The sequence below is a fragment of the Bactrocera neohumeralis genome, chromosome 2, assembly GCF_024586455.1.
Source record: "Bactrocera neohumeralis isolate Rockhampton chromosome 2, APGP_CSIRO_Bneo_wtdbg2-racon-allhic-juicebox.fasta_v2, whole genome shotgun sequence".
In the NCBI taxonomy this organism is placed as follows: Eukaryota; Metazoa; Arthropoda; class Insecta; order Diptera; family Tephritidae; genus Bactrocera; species Bactrocera neohumeralis.
The window spans coordinates 7,286,167-7,307,652 of NC_065919.1; the positions used below are offsets into that span (position 1 = coordinate 7,286,167).

The 21,486-nt window shown below is 34.4% G+C and overlaps 1 protein-coding gene across 3 annotated transcripts in view; it reads right to left on the reverse strand.

Moving 5' to 3' along the window:
* Positions 1–21,079, reverse strand: part of LOC126768063 (zwei Ig domain protein zig-8) — a 202,916-nt gene extending 181,837 nt beyond the window's left edge. For all 3 annotated transcript variants that reach the window (XM_050485957.1, XM_050485976.1, XM_050485951.1), the window contains exon 1: positions 19,744–21,079. The gene's annotated coding sequence lies outside the window, so the exon portion shown is untranslated. The remainder of the gene's footprint in view (positions 1–19,743) is intronic.
* Between the last annotated feature and the right edge of the window lie 407 nt (positions 21,080–21,486).

Sequence of the window (21,486 nt, forward strand, 5' to 3'; positions counted from 1 at the left end):
TTGGTGACTTGCGTTGCAATTTTATAAAAATTCGAAAAATCGGTTTTATTTTCACACATTTTGACAGTAAAATCTATTGAAAACATTCTGTGAAAAATTCAGACCGAAATTTATAGTATTTAATAAGTTACAGCTCATAGTCGCCGACGAGTCGTAAGCGACTTTCTACCAGGCACCATTACAAGTCTGACAAGTTTCTGAAATTGTCATGGTCCTAAAAAAAAGTATTCAACCGATTGCTTTAAAATTTACATATGTTCTTTTACTCGTTTATAGTTATCGTCCCTACCAGAATTGTTTATTTTCGAAAATATTTTCATATTTTTTTAAAACGATTTTTAACGGAAAAACAAGATTTACGTAATTTTTTTTTTTGAAATTCGACATTTTCTTGTTTTAATGAAATTGATTATATTTGGTAGGGACGATAGCCGCAGAACTAATGAAAAATAACCCATTCGATTTTTTTATTTCAGACAACATGAACAGCCGCTATCACCATGACCAGTGAACTATATTTTTTTGTTGGTGACTACTTTGATTTAAAAAATATATATTAAAAATGTAAAAAACGAAAAAAAAAAAAATTTTTTGTACACATTTCAAAATACAAATAAAAATATATTAAAAAATTAAAATAATTGAATTTTGTTGTCGCATAAAAAAAATCTTCCTAAAAAGTGGTAAAGGGAGTACACCCTTAAACAGCTGTAACTTTCAACTTCCCCGAATTTAATTATTTTTGGTTAAATGCAGCTCAACTGAAATTAAATGAATCTCACTCTTCCAGCACTATGTATATGGTATGACACAAATTGACTGGTACGACTGCAATGACATCTATTGACGTATTATGTTAGATGGCTGATCCAGAGATCGTATTAGGACTGCTATATGTAATCCTTTGTGAAGCCATAGAAAAGTTGAACCTCTATGTTCGATCTTACATTAGCAAAGCGCTTAGTGGCCAATACAAATTTGCACGGCGTGGGTCAATGAAGAAGGCAGTGCTGAGATTTTTCCAACTCGTCTTCTTCCATACAGCTTCTGCAGCTGGCGTCCAGTAAGAAAAATATTTCTTAAAAATTGTTTTTAAATGTTTTATTTCAGGATTAATTTTTCGCGCAAACACTAAGCAATTATATAATTGCATTACGAGTACAACAAAAACATAAGCTAAAGTGATTTCAACTAATAAATAAAAAACTCGCTTAAACTCCATAAGCGCATAAAGAATTTAAACACAAAAGCTTAGCAAATTTTATGATTTCAAGATAAAAAGAAGGTTTCCATACAACAATACCAAACACAGAACTTTCGAAAAAATGAGAAAATCATAACAATTTAAAAGGGTGCTTTATTTGCTAACTGCAGAAACTTCATTGAGCAATGCCCGCTTCCTTCACTAATTTTGTATTTTTCTTTAAGATAACTACTTTTGTTTGTTCTGCTTTGCTCGCTTTGTTGCTTCGCACACGTTTTGTCCCCTATTTTATTTGCATTTCATCCCATTGTTTTCAAATGTTAGTCCTTGTCGTTATCCTTTTTACGTTTGCGAATTGTCTGTGTAATTTCAGCCTCATAATTATTGCTGTTGTTGTTGTTGTCTTTTTGCGCCTTTGTTTACTAAGCCTTTTGTTGCGTCTCTTTGGGCATAAAATATGATGAAATGGTTGTGTACGAGGACAGAACAATTGTGGTGGCCATTGTCTGCCATCTTTTCAGTCGAGGTTTATGTACTACATTTAGTTATAACTGGGCGCCTGAACACGCTATGACGTAATTTAGTGCTTTTGTTTGGTTTTTGGGCGATTTTCATTTTGACAATCTTAGTGTTGTGAGTAATGACTTCATCTACACCTTGCCCTAGTTTGCGTTTTTTAAGGCTCAATAGCAATTTTTCTCGATAATCAATATTTCCTATTAATATACATGTAGCCTATGCTTTTTCATAAGCTAAATTCGGCAAATCACCAAAGAGAGATTAGCACCTTTGCTTTTTTTGCGCATCTAGTGAGAAAATATTTTTAATAGCCGTTGGCTGTAAGCTTTCAGCTATCTAATTCAGCTATCTAATAATAAAGGAGAAACAATTAAAGGTTTGAATTTAAGACCTTGTTTACATACGCAGCGGTACCAGACGTTTTGTTCACTCTGCAGGCGATTCCTGCTAAGATCAATAATTGCGTTCGCCGTTACTTCCATAAGATTATATCTAATAGATTAAGTGGAGCTGGTCAAAAACTTGAAAAATACGTATATTAAACTGGTATAAACGAATTAAAATTTGGTATAAATTGGTATAAAAACTATTTTTCAACTATAATCTTATATATCTGACCTTATATCTGAGAACGCAATACGTGACTTATCCAAAGGCGTAAACTAATTTTGCGTCTCCCTCTTCAGGGTACAATTTTCGAAACCGCAATTCGTCTTTGTGGAAGTAACTAAAGTTCCACAAATTTCTGTTAACAACTCGTTTTGTCTTTTCATATGTCCACGTTTGGCATCTTCAAGAGAACACAGTTTGTTAATAAGTGATTTCTTTGAATTCGTTTCTCCACCGTTCACTCTACCACCAAAACCGTTAAGCTGGACTTGACACATTTACAAATATGCAAATCCATGTAGGCACATATGTGCTTTTAACGACGAGTAAAATTCTGTCAGCCGCACATACACTTCTTAATTTACAGCGCTTGCTTCGTTTTCAACCTCATCCTACTTCCCCATTACACAACTCAACTATTTTCTCTACCTTTTGAATACTTCCTTCCACATCTACTGCCACGGTTGCACTTGACACATATGTACAACTACACCCGAGCTCCCATTTATTTGTTTACCTCCAACGTGACGCACTTCACCTTCAAAAGCGCGGCGAGTGAGGGAAAACGAAAGTTTGGTATGCCCTTAAAGCAGTGAAATTGAAAGTAAAATGTAACGGAAATGTCGACTATCAGCACCATTCTAGTTTTTTTCGCCCACAAACCTCACGACTTTTCGCGCTACTTTACCAGTCTGTTAGCTTAATGCCATTAAGAGCGCTTAGCCTTTGCTTTGCTGTGTGACCTCAACAAGGTCGCTTGCCTCGGCTGCCATCCATCATTTGCGGCAGTTTCGGTGTGAGTCAGGCAGTTGAAAAATCTCAATTTGGTTTATTTGCATGAGAGCTTTTCAGCAATACACACAAATACAAGCTAAGTAATGCACTTAGATACTTAATTTAAATTTCTACAAATGTTCAAGTAGACCGCGCTAACCAACAAACCGACCGAGCCAAAGCCAAGTTCGCAGTGTTTTGTCTGCGGTCGAAGGACGAAAATGTAGGATAATTATTTGACATTTTTAAATGACACCAGTACATACTGTTACACATACTGCAATATATGTAAATGCGCTCACATTTGTTTACAAAAATATGTAAAATTGTAGTGATTTCAATTGCTTCATTGTCCGTCATCATTTTTACCTAAATTGTGGGTACCCATGTATACATCGCCACATATATGATTTTGAAACTAATCGTGCTTTCACTTTTCTTAGGCCCAAGGGATATTTCAAAATGGTTTACACAGATCCCTCCGATATTGCAACGATGCTAGTAAGATCTCTGACTATTAATCGTCGATTCTGAGACACCAATTCTTTTATTTCATTGACGTGTTGATCATCAGTAGATGTTGATGACTGTCCTAGACGTGGTTCGTCATCATCTTCTTCTTTGAATAACTTGTACCAATCAAAAACACTTGCTCGCGACAAAAAATTAACAGCAAGGAATCATAAAATTTTATAAACCTTTCCAACATTCAGAATATTTCGGTATTAGAGATTTGATTCCACACACAAAATTTAATGGAACTTTTGGTTGAATGCAACTTATGTTCTTCAGAAACGCAAGTAAGTATGTACTAAACACTAATGATTATTTTGATGTGACATTTGGCACAGAAGTTACTGGCAGTCATAACAACCTACAAAAAAAATATAATTCGCTCAAAATTTAAATTAAAAGGTTTTACTATTTTCTGCCCACAGTAGTATGTATATATTTATGTATGTATTATTATAGGAGTAAATAATCGCATGTATGCCTACTTATACTAAGCTTAATTAATGGCAGTTACAACAATTTTAAGTCGCTCAGCAACATGTTGGACGTTGAATGCATGTAAGTGTCATGTTAACGGTTTTTTAAAGTAAATACACAACACTGGCAAGCTTGGTATTTGATATAAAAATATATAGCTGGTCCATTATGTAGTACTACGTACGAGTATATGTACATATGTATACTCAAATCATATCGTGCTTTCAAGCTTACATGTGTTTTGCAAACTAAATGTAACACAGTTGCAAAAAACATAGTTCAAATTTTAGCACTTAATTTAAACTTAATTAGTCTGCTCAAACTTTTGGAAAAAATGGGAAGAACCACTCTAACTCCTTTTCTCTCTCTCTCTAAGTCATGGCGTCATAAGAGGAATCAAAGCCATTTGTGTCAAATTTTGCTTACAAAAGGAAATAAGTGTAACAAAGTGTGTGAAATGGTATGTCTGCTATGAGAAAAATAAGAGTTTATGGGTGCTATACAATGCTTTTCTACGATGACTGTGAAGACGTTTAGGATGAGGAGCGCCTCGGATGCCACAGCGCATAAACAACCGATGAGAACTTGGAAAAACTGAAAGCAATGACTATGAATAAACACCAAATCACAATCAGAGAAGCCCCTGATGATGATGACATAGCGTTTGAAACATGTTATAATAGATGACGAAACACGGATTTAAGGATATGACGTCGAAACTAAAGCTCACTCATCTCTATCTTATTCATTGCTTTTAATAAATGGAAATCACCAAGCTCATAACACCACGGATTATGAATACAGCTGTAAATTTTATAGTATTGCAGGAGCATGTATATCAATATAATAGAAACAAATTTTGAAATTCCCGTAACATTTCGAAAACACCTCATACCATACTCTATTACTATTTGGTCGACCTTTCTTTCCTATATTTGCAGGGCCCAAGTTTTTTCCAAACTGCAATAGCTGGCCGTTCTGTTGACTTTCGCCCACCATTGCTGGTATTTTCAAAATATTTTTTTTTTATACACGAACTTTGTAACTGGTATAAAATTGGTATAAAACTCTCACAAAACAGGTATAAAATTGTATAAACCTTTCTTGCGCTCTGTATAAGATAATTGTGTTTTAGAACTGGTATAAAACTCTCATACAACTGGTATAAAATGGCATACATTTTTCTTGCGCTTAATTCAATATAAATGATTTTTAAATGATAATTTTAAAACGAATGTAGTGCTGGTATAAAACTCTCACACAACTGGTATAAACATATATTAAATTTCAGTAGCTTCAGTCAGCTGCATCGCCTTTCAGATCATTGTTTCTGGAAGCTTATGTTGCTTCATCGGATAGTAATAAAATTATTTAAAAACAAGAAAAAACGTTAACTTCGACTGCACCGAAGCTAATATACCATTCACAGGAGCATTTCTTTTAGTAATTATGTGTACAGTTTGTATGACAGCTATATCCTATAGTAAGCCGATCTGAAGAATTTCTTCGTATATTATATTATTATCTTAGAAAATAACCTGTGCCAACTTATGTGAAGATACATTGTCAAATGCGAATGTTTTCCATACAAGCCCTTGATTCCGATAGTTCAGTTTGTATGGCAGCTATATGTTATAGTGGTCCGATATCGTCAGTTCCGTCAAATGAACAGCTTCTTGAAGAAAAAATGATGTTTACAAAATTTCAAAACGAAATCTTAAAAAATGAGGAACTAGTTCGTATATATATAGACAGGCGGACAGACGGACGCACAGGCAGACAGACGGACATGGCTAAATCGACTCAGCTCAACATACTGATCTTTTATATATACACTCAGTCCTTTTTTAAAATATTCTTTTTACGAATTTCAACTTTAAAGCGGTATATTTTTGCAAAAACAAATTCCTTTTTTTTTACGATTTTCTGCTTGTATAAGATAATTTGTTTTAGAACTGGTATAAAACTTGCAGCAGAACTGGAAAAAATTTTGTAGCAAATGGTACTGATGCCGAACAATATAACGAATTTTTAAAAAGAATTGAGTCTCTGCATGTTAAGATATAAAGATCAACATCGGAATTTATTGGATCCAAAAGAAGCATCAAACAAAATAAACTGAATTTATGGTGCAAGCTCATCGGAGATGCTAAGTCAAATCAGAACATCAATCCAAGTTCTTACTATTGATTCTGATACAAATTCTAGTGATATCAGTGCCGGCCATCAAAATAAGCGGCTAAGAATAATTTCCACTACGGATAATGACAGTGATTAAACAGCATTCAACAGTTTTTTTCAATAAATCTACCTATTTTCTATTTTCTTCTCTTTTATATATGGTTTTTGTTTTGTATTTTTTATTTTGTTATGAATGAATAAATCTTATGTCTAAAATTTGAAACTTATTGTATTGTTTTTGAATATTTTTTTGAGCGGAACCAATTCGACAGTTAATATTGAAAACTAACCATTTTTAACGCGATTTTTTTAGCTCAACATACTGAAATCTTTTATATATACTTAATAGGGTCTCCGACGCTTCCTTCTGGGTGTTACAAACTTCGTGTCAAACTTAATATACCCTGTTCAGGATATAATTAATTTCGAATCTAAGGCTGATATATCAATACTAAGGCGAAATAAGATTTTGGTTTCTAGGTTATATGCGGTAAGACTCTTCCTTACTACCAGCCAGATTTAAGCTGCTGTAAGCTGAAATTAAGTTTTTCTCTTTCTGTTGGCTTCTGTTCTTCAACCACACTAACTTCCATCTACCATATATTTTGACAACGTAGATCAATACCTAGTTTTATGGTGAACATGAGCTCAATTCCGATCAAAATGGTGAGTATAAGTTAATTTCAGACACAAAATCAAGTAAAAACTACTTTGATGATATAGAGAATCATATACAGCATATGTAACGTATACGCACTGGTACACGGCAGTGAAATCAATTTATGCGCTTAATGCATTTAGACTTTTTTGCATTTTATGTCGAAATGATATAGGAAATTATATTTTTAAGTTCTTTACATATTTATTGATTTTTACGGCAGATAATTTAATGTACACAGATTCGGGAACAATTGGAAAACTCCCACCAATTTATTGTAGCGTGCATCCATTAAATTCTCACATATTTAAATTCATTATTTCGTAGGTTTTAATTATAACACTCTCAATTTTTAAGCTATTTATTAATAATGTAATACTTTATAAATTGTGACAAAATAATAATTTAAGCATGTAATAGGTTCACTAAGTTTAGCGACATTTAAAATTAACGGCTTCCACCTTTTGGAGTATTATCATATTCAGACACATATAATTTCTCTAAACACCGCAATTATATTTTTAAAATTTTCAATATACACAAGCGCATAAGTACATATTTGCAACCGCAGTGTCTTGCTATGATTATTTTAAGCAAATAAGTGAAAACAAACCAAATCCAATTAATTTACATTACTAATGTAATCGCTGAATAAAAGAGCAAACAAAATACAAATACAAAATAAACACTAAGCAAACACGAAAAACCGCACATTTTCGCGTGCATGTGTGTGTTAATGTCGGCTTAGTCACACACGTACATCGCCAGGTGGCGACCCATACTTGTATAATATACATATGTGTGTGTGTGTGTGTTACATAGGTTGATGTACAATCGCGACGTTACTATTTACACAGCTGTTGGCGAAGCTGTAAACTACCACTACTGGTTTGTTTAGGGGTTTCTAAGGGTTATTTCTAAACTTAGTTTGCTTTTTCTGCTGGTGGATTGGCCCATCAAACATTCACCGATTTTCATATGACGCTTAAGGTTAGTATTAAATGAAACATAGACCGAAGTAGCAACTTTTGGGTTGCAAAACTTTTTTTTTTCACCTTAACTCATGGACAATACAATGTTCTACATAAAAATACTAGAAAATCGTGAAAGCGTATCAAATTATTAATGTAAATACACAAATGTTGGTGGTTGTCTTGGTTTTTGTGCCAAACTAGTAGGAAATATTTATAATATATGGTTATAAAAATTATTTAATAGTTTTTAAAAATAAAATTTGTTTCCACTTTGATGCTTGCATTGAAGGCAGCGGCTGCGCAAAAAGACTAAAAACAAAAAAATACATAAACTAACTGTTAACCAGAATTTAATACTCTGTCTTATATCTAGTAGCTTTTATTGACTAGAGTTTTTTTACCAAAAATTATAGCAAATGCCTTGACTATAAAAAAATTGGAAAAATATCTTTTTTTCGCTTACAAAACAATAAGAGCGACATCTGTTATAGAATATAATACTTTTGCTCACTGTATGGCAAATACTAGCAATTTTTTTAAACGGTAAAGTATTTCGAATATTTTTATCAATATCTCTCAATGTATATTTTATTTAGATAACTTTGTAGTTTAACTTTATGGCACAAAAGCGCAATTTCATTTAAAATGCTTTGTACGACTTTCAAAAAAATAAGCAAAACCAGCAAAAAACAACAACAAATAGTCACAATACTACACAACTTCGCCATCAAAACCATAAAGTCTCATTGTTTTCGCCAAATCCACTCAATATTGGCCATTTTAAGTGCAGTATTTATGTGCATCGGTAGCTATATACCCTCTAGGAAATATATTTCGCGTCATGTGGTTTAAAAAAACTTTAAATTGTCAATATAATAAGCTTAATCAAAGTAAATATGAATTTTTAACTATTTTTAATAAAAGTTTTTGAATATGAATTGCGAGTTTTATAAAGCAAAACTGAAATTGTTAATTTTTTTCTTTATTCAAAATGTTTATTTTCTTTATGATTAATAAATCAGACCCCATAACAACTTTTATGTAATCACATTTTCTCAAATAAAATAAAAAATTAAAAGTTAAATTCAGCAAAAACCAAATTCATCAACACTACTACTTTTCTACTTTTCCTACAAGGCATGCCGGCGCACATACACAACAATTACGCAACCACATATACTTATACACCTAGCCATTTGCAATTTTTGTAAACTCTTATTTCATATTTATGCATTTTTTTCTCTCCATTATACTCTTATTTGCATTTGTATGAAAGCGCTCGGTTTGCGTTTTGTATGTTTAATATGGTAATTTGTTTACCTACACAGTGTTATTGTGCCTGTTGTTATCCTTTATTGTTTTGCCGCCGTTGTTATCATCCTTATTTGTTACGAACACACACACATTTAAGTCAACAATACGTGTATGTGCGTGTGTGTGTATACAGCGCTCAAGGCTACGCATGTTTTGTGCGCATTTAATGCAATTTTATGCAATATTTTTGTAAATAATTGTTTATACACAAATAATTTTCCATTATTTACACAAGTTATCAATGCCGTAACCGAAAGCTGTGCACTTTGCCATTTGCGTTCACTTATACAATGACAATCGGTTGTATTAGGAAATGCGATATTTGTAATGCATATGAAAGTGAGGTTTGTTTTAGTCAGCTCGTGCCATTCTCTGTAAAGTTTTAATAATTATAAATTGCTATGTGTTTGTTTGCATAGATAAAGCGTTTTCCCTCGTGAGTTATTTTAAATCTCTAATCTGTACTAAGTGGATTCCTACCTTCGATCAGAATACGTATAATAGTGGAACAGAGACCAAATATTTAAGAAATTTTTCGCACAATATCTTTCAAGTACAGATATTCCAAATATAACCCAAATACATTTAGAGAATCGATATGCTATTACTTCTCTTCATATCTGAGATGTGACATAGAGCGACATAAAGACGCGACTTGTTATGGACTCATTTTAAGGCTCCTTTTCTTAAATAGGCAGTTGCTATCCAGATATTTCTCTGCTCTCTTCTGTTTTCTACTCAAGGTTAGGTTAAGTGAGAGGTCGAGCGTAACAGGGATCTCATTTGGACAGCTAAGAGCGCCGTCCGTTGTCGTACCTTAAACTCCGATATAATTTTTTTTTTCAATACTATTTTTATTTATTGGATCTGCTATTTTTTAAAGCCTAACAATAAGTTATGTAGAAAATCTTAAATCTATTTAAAAACCTGACAGGCTCAAGCAAGTGATTAAGCTGTTTTGGTTCTACGTTGCTCCTTATATCTCTTCTTTTAAGGCGTGTTTGATCGCAGGAATGTACCAAAGCATTAGCCAAATGGTTTGGATGATCTTGGAGTTTGGATATATATTTCATTCTGCTATCTTCTACTTATTTCTTTACATAGGAATACCAAGGTCTTTATGGATAGTTACGCATGTACCACGGTGAACACGTAATTGTTCTAAGCATTTTCGATTGGAACCTTTGTATTATATCAATATTAGTTGCACAGGTCGTACCCCACAGTTGAATGCCATACATCCAAATCGGCTTTATGATCGCATTATATAAAAGCATTTTCTTGTCTAGGCTAAGTTTGCAGTTTTTATTTAATAACCAATTTAAATTTGCAGCTCTTATCTTCATACATGTTATTTTACTAAAGATGTGTTTTCTTTACGTAAGCCTTCTATCTAAGTGAATACCAAGATATGTTACTTCGTTCGCTTGGGGTACTAAAATATTGTTTATTTTTACTTTTTGGTCTAAGCGATATATATATATATATATATATATAATTGATCACAAGAATTTTACAAATCGACAAAGCGCTTTGAGCCTTGACAAGTTTCAGCTAAGTCTCCTGCTTCGCCAAGGGTAAGACTGCCGAAATGTTTCAAAATCAGTTTCGAAAAGTTTGGTGAAGTTGGAAGAAAGGGCCCGGATGTTTCCACTTCACCCTTCGCCATACAATTTTGGCAACTAGAAAGAACTGCTACGATTGGGGCATTTTTCTAAAAGCAAGCAGTTTAGTGGATCCCCTGCAGTCAACTCTAGACCAAAATAACCTTTCAATCCAATCGGCTTCCGCTAAGCGCACCCAAGGTCTATTGATTCAGTGCTATAACGCAATATGCCAATAAATATTTAACTCGTGCCTTCTCTGGCTAGCTCATCGGCTTTGCAGTTACCAGCGGTTCCACTGTGTACTTTATAATCGAACTCTGAAGTAAACTCTCTCTGAATTATACTAGTAGAGTAAATACTAACCCATTTACACAACTTATAGCAAATTTTGAATGCTGTATTTTTGGAGCAAGATTCTGAGTATTTAGGTCAGAGTAATTACATTTCGCTCAATTTTTTTCTTTCATGTAAAACATATTTGGCTTTTTATTGTCACCGAAACTAGTGCCGATCTGAGAATATCTTTACTTTATGCATTTTTCACATTTACCTTTTTGTGAATCATAACTACTTTAATTAGAAGCTGCTGATAAAATGTGTTCGGTCAGTTTGTATGACAGCTGGCGCAAATCACCAGCGAAATGCCAAGACTACGCTGAAAGCATCTGGGGTCCCACGGTATGATACACAGAAGAAGGTATCGATAGTGAGGCCCCAGAGTCTGTTAAAATTCGCATCAAACGTAGGCATTCTAAATGATGCCTACTCTTCTTGGACTCAGCAACTGAACTCCACTTGTTATCGCAAAGGACCAAAACTTGTCTATGCGTGGCTTATTTGCCCACCAGATTTACCTAACCTAACCAAACCTTGTATGGTAGCTAAATTCTATAGTGATCTGATTTGAGCAATTTATTGGGAGACTGCAGCTTTGCTTTGGACTATAGAACATTTCGACTAAGTTAAGCTTTTACGAGATATCCATCGTTAAATATCAATGAAAACAAAAAATAAGGGACAATTTTGGTGCACTAAATTTTCTAAAAACAACTACTAGTTTTGCAATTTAAAATGATTTTTTAAACGGTTGGGTTTACGAAAATCTCATAACAGATCGGTTTCTAGAGCATTCAATTTCCCACAAACTCTATGAAACAAGATATTAGATAGTGGTTGGAAGCGAGATTTTAATTTTTCTATCTGATAGTAAAAAAATAGAAAACTGTAAGTCAGGTTATCTTTTCGTCACAGTTAAGAGCTCATACTTCGAGAGATTTTCTTAGTACCAAGCGAAGACATTATTCCATCAGTTTAAATCGAAATTTCCAGAATGAAAGCGAGCGAACCATTGTTGTGCACACGAACTAATACATCATCATCTCCGTAAACTTCGCAAATTTCATTGGCGGCTTGCGTGACATTCTTTCCTTTTTTATATAAAAATTTTAGCGAAATTCTCAATTATTTTCACTCAATTTTGAACAGCTGTAACTTTTTTTCAACTTCCCTTTAAATGAAGCTTGAAATCTCAACTTTCCAACACTATACATATGTACTGGTGTACTGGAGATATACGACTGCAACGACATCTATTGACAAAATACGAAAAGACATTTTCGACTACCCATATATTATACATATTTTAGAGCATCTCCAACGTTTCCTTCTGGATATATGAAATTTAATACAAATAACTTTAGTTATCTCTTTAACACTTTCTCTCATATATTTATATAGTATTCAACAGGTGTATTCGTTAACTTGATTACCTCACACTTTTTTTTTATAATTTCGTTAAAGAGTTTCGCTGACACGCGCGTGCTTATTCAATCATTTATTCATTAACCGCAAGCCGTCGCAACAACTCCAGCAAAAACTACAATACTACACATATTTGTTATACGTCACCATTTTTTGCAGCGTTTTTTCGCTGGTGGCACAGCTTTTGACCGCAGATGAAATATCCATAAACAGACAATAAAAATGCAATAACGCAATACTCGCGAACCCCGTAAGTCGCTCTCGCGGGATCTGCATAACTGTGGTTGACAAAAGCCAACAACAACCACAACAACAACAACGCAACAAAAATGCCAGCAACACAACTAACACAAAACTCTGCACAAAGCCCGAGTAGTGTATCAACATAAATAATACTTTTTTTATTAGTTTTGTCCTCCGCTTGGACGGTGGCACCGCAATTGACTCTGGGGGCCACCGTACTACCCGTGACAACTAAATTATTAATATCAAATGGACTGAGCGCGCTAACAAGTGTACGCACACGCAAATAAATATGCAGCTAATGCAAACATTTGTGTGCCTCTGTGTGTGTGTATGTGTTGGTGTGGGACAGGCGCGCCGTTTGCATAAAATTGATTGTGTTGTGGTTTGGTGTGCATACATATGTATATGTATACGAAAATACCAACATGCATGGCAATTTCAAATTCCACACTTTTTATATTTGGCTCATTGGCTCACTCGCGCACTCTCCATACATGCATATGTTTGCGTGTGTGTGTCAACCTCCCATACGGACGCATCGACATGGGAATGCATATAAATTTCGCACCAAAAAAATATTTTCACAAAAATTTGCAATAAAAGGTGTGGTTGTGCGGCGACGTTGCCGTATTTTTTCTGCTTGTGCGAGGTTAAGAATGTATAGAGAATTTTGATAGGTGCTGAGGTGACATATTTTTTCACGATTTGGCAAGTATTCCATATTATAGCATCGCACTGCAGGAAATTTCAATTGAGCGCCAAAAATGTTAAGTATTTTTAAGCCTATGTAGGCCTTTTTTTGAGAATTGGTGGTATTGCAAAAGGGGCTATTAAAGAGATGAGAAATTTGTTTTTGGTTAATTTATATTTAAAGGAGTCAGTCAGTGTCTGCCTGTGGGCCAATAGTTTAATGATGATAAATTTTATGTCTGAGAATCATTCCTTATTCGGTTTAAACAACAAAAATTTACCAATTTTTATGCGGTTTGTGCCAACTGAGACTAGAGGTTGCTAAGTTCAATAATATACTGTAGTAATATTCTCAATCCAAACAGAGCACATGTCACATCTACATACACTGTGCAACAGAAATTTTCTCTATTCATATTTTTTTTTTCGTTTTGAACATAAATCAGAATTAAACTGTATGCAAAAAACACTCTTAGTTATTCCTTTTTTCATTTAATAACCTCTTTCATAAATTCAAACAAAATTCAGTTTAACACTGTGCAACAAAATATAATAATTTTTCGAATATTGCTTTCTATTATGCAACAAATCATTTGTACTGCATTAAATACAAAAATTCAAACAAAATTCAGTTTTACACTGTGCAACAAAATATAATAATTTTTCGAATATTGCTTTCTATTATGCAACAAATCATTTGTACTGCATTAAATACAAAAATTCAAACAAAATTCAGTTTTACACTGTGCAACAAAATATTATAATTTCTCGAATATTGCTTTCTATTATGCAACAAATCATTTGTACTGTATTAAATACAAAAATTCAAACAAAATTCAGTTTTACACTGTGCAACAAAATATAATATTTTTTCGAATATTGCTTCTATTATGCAACAAATCATTTGTACTGTATTAAATACAAAAATTCAAACAAAATTCAGTTTTACACTGTGCAACAAAATATTATAATTTCTCGAATATTGCTTTCTATTATGCAACGAATCATTTCTACTGTAACGAATATAACCTCTACAAGGTATCCTCGTAATTTTGTCAACTAACTCAATTACATACCTTTATTAAACATTTTTGACACCCTTCGTTCAAAAATTCGCTTGAAAATATGCTGACTCAATGCTGTCAAATTTGCATATAAATTAATAGGCAATAAATACCTAAAGCCTGTAAGCTGCCAAATCGAGATTTCTGTTACTCATAATTTTCATTTAGTTGATTTTTTCCATCTTATAATTACAAAAAGAATAGAAAACCGTTACAAATAAGAACTCATACTTGGACAGTCTTTCTAGAGCTGTCCAGCAACCAATTTTTCAGAGAACAAAATGAAAAGAAAAATCATTCGCTTCTTGCTAATATCCAAGTACATAATCCTATAGATAAAATATTTGAAATCTCTTTAATATTGATTTCTTTTTCTTTGGAGACAAGTGTTTCAAAATTGTTTTTCACAAAACTCCAACTTTTAAAACTTGAAATTACAGCTCGATCTTATGCAACATGTTGCAAGCGCATATATGGCATTTATCACGCCACAATTTACATATTTCACAATTCATATTCACAGCAACGGTGCATAATCTGTAAATAGCATTTATCAAATGTCACTCGACAATCATAATTCACCGCCGTTTCCTACATAATTCACTCACATTCGCACTTCATTGACTTTGACGGTTAAAGTTCTTGACTTCGTTTGATTTTAATTGAAGTCAATTTGCGCGCACGCACACACACAGACACCCACGCAGCTGCACACAAGGTCGCTGTGCGCGCATAAATACGAGTACACATGCATTTCCATATGCACGCTTATGAATAAATAACCGTTTGAAGTGATGCGCCCTCATGACTCTTGCAGTCATGTCGGGTACATGTGTGTGGTGTGTACGTGTGTGTATGTAAGACTGTGTCAAGCAAAATAGTTACGAGTGACGCTCATATTACGCGGCGTGAAGCGAAAAAAGGCGACCCACATCGCGTTGAATAGGGTGGCGACACAGATGTCAACTGTTCGATCGAACTGTATTGAGTTACTTGAGAATTTTTTTTTTTTTAATATAATTTAAACAGCTTCATATTTGCGGTTTTTCATACATACATATGTACATTATACTTATAAGTCACTTCAGTCATAGAAATATTAGTTAATTTTGGCTAGTAAATTTTGCTATAAAATAATATAAATTTTTTCCAGTAGAAAAAATATGTATTTAACTACTGTTTCAGGTGAATGAAAACAATTGCTACAATTTATTACCGCAATTTTTGTGTGTTTGTTTCAATTTCATGGCCAGAGCAGTTATTTCAACTGCTAACTGGCAGCACCAGCAATATGTAATTTCTTGAAGGCAAATTTGTTAGTCATTAGGGAAATTAAAGCTAATGTAAAATGCGCATACACACGCAAGCATAAATATATGATTATTTGCAAGTTAACAAATCCGCCAACAACAGTTAGTTGCATATGTGAATTTCTAAGCACGTGGCATAACCTTTTATGTATAGCGTCTCAAAGCCAAACACGACTAATTAGTGCAAATATTTGTACAGCAAATGCCATTCATAATAAACTCGTAAACATAATATATGCTTATAAATAAATATATATGTATACGATATAAGTAAATATATATGTATACGAATATATATGCCCTTTTAGCAACTGAAACATCAATTATTCACAAATCGAGCACTTACATCGCTGACAAATTACTAATACGCATTTATTTGAAAAGTGCTCATCAATTTAATTAAGCCGCCATATTTATCACTAAAATGTTGGCCATTAAATATGCAACGTATTTGCTGATGCATTTGCTAATAATAATCTGTCGCATACCGCATATGACATAGCACACACACACATACACCAACAAAAAAGTTAAAAATGCACATTTGACAAAAATAAACAATTTGGTCAGTCAAATATTGTTTTGTGAGCTTTAGCAATTAGTTTACTAACACACACTAACATGTTAATAAGTCGAAAAAAGTTCAAAAAAGTCAAACCAAAATTTGCTCGAAATGCAAAATATTATAATATTTCGTTAATAAAATATTTATTGGTTTCTAAAATACATTGCTATTGCGCTGAAATTATATGTTTTCATTAATTAGTGCTTTTAAATTCGCAACCTGCTTAGCAATTACTGTGCGACATGTCGTATACGCAACATTTTGTGTTAGAGATAAATATACATATGTAAACGAATTACAACAATGTTTTTGAGTGTGTGTATTTACTAAATTTCATTATTATTTTGATTTTCTGTCAGGATTCATGTGAAACACTGAAACTGCTTAAGGGGTCAGTAGGGTAATCTGGCCTGCTTTTTGACATTTTTTTCATAGAAATTTTTATTCTACAACAGAACTTTTTTCACATATCATGAGGTATATCGTGGAATGTAGAAACAAATTTTTTCGGAATTTTTTGATGTGATGACATCCCTCAGAGAAATGACTGGGTGAATGAGATGCGTTCTTTCACTGGCGGACACGATTTCCCATGTTTGGATCATCTGACATACAAGAACCTAATTTATGCTTAAAAAGCCGTGAATGGTTATCGTCCCTACTAGAATCATGAAAAAATGTTAATAAATAAAAAAGTAAGTAACGCTTTTTTTTAATTTTTCCACATGTTTTTTTACATAAACTTTGTCATAACATTGTCAATAAATTAAAAAAATTTGAATCTAGTGGGGACGATAGCCAGGCGTTTTGTGAACATTTAAAAAACTTAAGCAAATCGGTTGAGTAGTTCGACCGGAATCATGTCCGCGTTTAAAGTTTGAGGGGTGCACTCGGAGCTCTCCGCATGTCGAGCGGTATTATGATTTTTGAGCCTTTTTCGAAACCTTCCAATGGTAAAGTGGGTTGCTACATTAATTCTAAGGGTATAAGGCAACAGAAAATTCAAAAAAAAAATTTTTTGAAATAAGATTACCCCATTCCTATTCTGCAAAAGACTTTTAATTTTAATTTCTAGTGAAAGTGCGAAAATCCTCATTTTGCCATAAAAAGCCTGAAAATACATCTCAACATGAAATAAAATAATGTTAAACTTCAAGCGAAACTTATAGATGATAACATATTTTGACACTTCAGAAGCTATAAATCTCAAATTCTGATAAAATTTAAAAATTCAAAGCTTGACTTATTTATGTGGCATTACATTAATCCACGAATGCGACAAAAAAAAGGACTTTAAAGCTATTCATAGCTTCAAGCTGTCATTAATAAAAAGAGTGTTATTACAACAACAAATATCTCAATTCAGTATTTTCGGTTGATACTAGGGACACAATAATATTATATAGTATATGTAATTTCACTATTCCTACAGTGCTCCTATCGATAGACATTTGTCATTCTGAGGGCAGCAACGTCTCATTGTTTCTCTAGCGATAAACTACCTTAAATCATGCTCAACACATTTTAGCCAACAGCACATACCATTAACATGCCACATTCTAACTCAATACGCAACACTCTCTGAGTTTCGTTCACGTACCTCACAAACCATTACCAATCTATACAAAGCAAAGTCAACCCAATGTTCGAAAATAGTAATATTAGTTATATAGCGGCAAGATCAAGCCGTCGATTTGATCAGTTTTAGGCTCAAAGGTAACCTTTTATTAGTAGAAAAAAATTTCTCATTTTCATTGAGGTAACTCACATATTTGCCGATATATGCAGCATAAAGCCACCGGAAGTTCGTAAATATTTATATCAGGTATCTAGGGGCTCACGAAAGTATTGACCCAATACAACCAATTTTAGGCATTCATACATAATAATAATTATCAGGAAAAGATACTCTCCAAAACTCAATTATATAAGTATGTCTCACACATTGGCCGATATTTTCGACAAAAAGTCAACCATATGCTGTGAGGTCCACATTTCCCGTTCCCACGACAGTCGGGTCTACGTAACCGGAACGGACCCGGATTTTTATCCGGCCAAGGACTGTCAACTCGGCAGAATTCTGTCGCTACAACAACAACAACAGGTCCACATTTCGGGTATTTGGGGGTTTGAATGGTTTCGAATCAATTTGGACAATTTTTACCCATATGGTGACACACCTCAAAGGCAATATTTGCGTAAAGTTTATCCCGCTATATTAATACCTTCGTCATTTGTATCCGGATGCAAAAGAATCAGATGGAATTTCGGCTATCATCCGATATCGCATAGCATAGGTTTAAAAAAATGTGTCTCGTGCAAATTTGGGTGATATAGCTTTATTGGTGCTCTTCTTTATTGTGATTCGTTGTGCCAAATTACAGTCTTATACCTTAATTTTGCGGCTTAGTTATACGTTTTCTATTGATGCCGTTTTATGGGCGTGGCAGGGGTTCGATTACGCCCTACACAAAACTAAACTAAACTTCCAACGGTGCCAAGGACATGCCTACCAAAGTTTCATCAAGATAGTTTAATTTTTATTCAAGTTACAGCTTGCACGGACAACGTCCGGTGTGTTTTACGTGGGTACCTGCTGACGACAGCCTTAACTCCACGGCGCTCAAAAGCACAGCGGATCAAATCAATGCGTTGATCAGCGCCCTGAGAATGCTAAGCATTTTCAGTACCAATTGGCAGTGTGGAATGGAGCTTGCACGGACAGTCGGATGGACAGACAGACATTCATCCGGATTTCATCTCAAAAGCTTGATTTTGATCGATCCGATTGTATGGTAACTACATGTATGCTATCTGATCTAAACATTTTGTTTGCAGCTCGTAGTGTTATTATCTTGGAAAATCGCGCATATAGACGAGCAAGGTTAAATCGACTCAGATCGACTGATCTTTTATATATTTACTATATAAAAGTTTTGAGTATTACTTCACCGAAGTGTTTCGGATATTGCAAGTTTCATGGCATTCCTCTCCCGGGTATCAAAGAAGGAAAGAAATGCAATCTGAAAGTATACGATTCCAAAACGCATGTTTTTTGAACAAATTGAAAATTTAATTAAAAATTGTTTAGTTCAAAAAAGACGTAAATAATGAATAAGAATCTACTTTGCAACTAAGCGATGCTTAAATGCGCAAAAATATCATTGCCATGAGACAAGGCTGCTATATTCAACGGCATTATCCACCAAATGTTGGATAAAAAAAAACTTTATTTCAACTAAAAATCGAGAAAGCAAAGCTTTTATTACTCAATTACCTGCTTCAATTTCAAAACAGCATAAGTCGATACTAAGAAATCTGTGCAGCACACCAAGAGTTGCTTTATTCGTTTTCTTTTTTTAACTTAAGCTTTTTCACTAAACATCACTATGTTTTTTTAGTTATCCTTGCGCTTTTTAAACACTTTGCGTTGCCAGCAAAGTTTTTTTTATTTTAAATCGTTGTACAATTTCGCAGAATCCACTCAGGCAGCGCTTGGGCGTCGCATTTTAGCAGCCCGCAACCCTTTGATAGCCAAACTGTAGACAGTACCAATTAAATGCATATGGATAAATGAAATGGATCGGCTTGTGGCGCTTAAATACGCTTCAGATTTTATGCTCCAAACTAAGCCAAACACCAGCACTGTCCATTGCACACACACAGTATGTATGTTTGTATATTATATATATTTCATATGTACCACAACGCTGGAGCACACACTTACATGCTTGAAACACATATCACTCTTTGGCGTTTTGCACACCACTGTGTTTGTATGTGTGCTTTGTATGCAGACAATTTCAACTTTCGCTTTTTGTCAATTTATTGCTCATCCGCAGCGCAACAACAATTTTCACCACAGACAGAAATAAATTGAATTGCAAACGAATTATCTTGTAGCATTGTATGGCACCGAATTGAATGGCATGGAATCAATTAAATCACTTCGACCGTAAAGCACATGCACGCTCCACTGCTTCACTCAACGTATGTATGTATATATGTGTGTGTGTGTATTAGCGTATATGTCGGTTGTCTCAATGTTGTGACATGCTTCAGCTCACCACAGCACAGTAACACTATTTCACTGCTGACTGACTGAGCGCCAGCACAGAAATGCTTTAAGAATTTCACACATATACATATATGCACGTGAGTATGTGTTTGTGCGTCACAGAGGTGTTTGTCAGACTGATTACGCACGCCAAATAGCAAATGACCACCGGCGCCAACTTTCTTCAATATTCCTATTTTCCGCTCAAACAAAAGACACACGCTTCAACGCACCACGAAATGTCTGCGACGATTGACGGCGTTGGCTAATTAGTTAACGGTGCGCGGGCACTTTCTGTCACATAGGCGCCCAGGCGCTTGCACTAAACTCGTGGCACTTCCGTCACACGTGTGTTAATATTTCCTTTGTGTTGTAATAAATTCTTCACGCAAAAATGTGCGGCACAACGCGACATGTGCCGTGACTACAGCTACGTCAGCTACGATGGGCAAAAACGTGTGTAAACAGCGTTTATGACGAACACGGTGGCTACGCGCTCACAGCACAGACACGAATACGGACGCGGGCACAACATGTACGAACGGCGACGACATTGGTAATGCGACTGGTGTCTGCTGCTGCTGCTGTAAAGCGTTAACCAACTCCGTCAACACGCCGAAGACTACGACGGAGGCCTGGAAAAATTCACACACACTCATACACACACACGAACCTGCACACGCGTAGCGGGAACAATACGGCACAGCAAGGAAAAAGTCACAGCACGCTAACATAAAAAATCAGCCGAGCGCAGGCGACGAAGAGTTTGCTGGCAAACTTTGTTGTAATTGCAGATTTTGTTGTGATTGTTTGATATCCTTGCTCAATGCCTAGCTTTATGCTGTTGTTATTGCTAATGCGACGACGGCTGAAGAGAGTCATTTTCGCAAATACCCATATATACATTTGTATACACACACGGCTGTTAATATGTATTAGCCTACAAATCGGAGAAATTTCAGC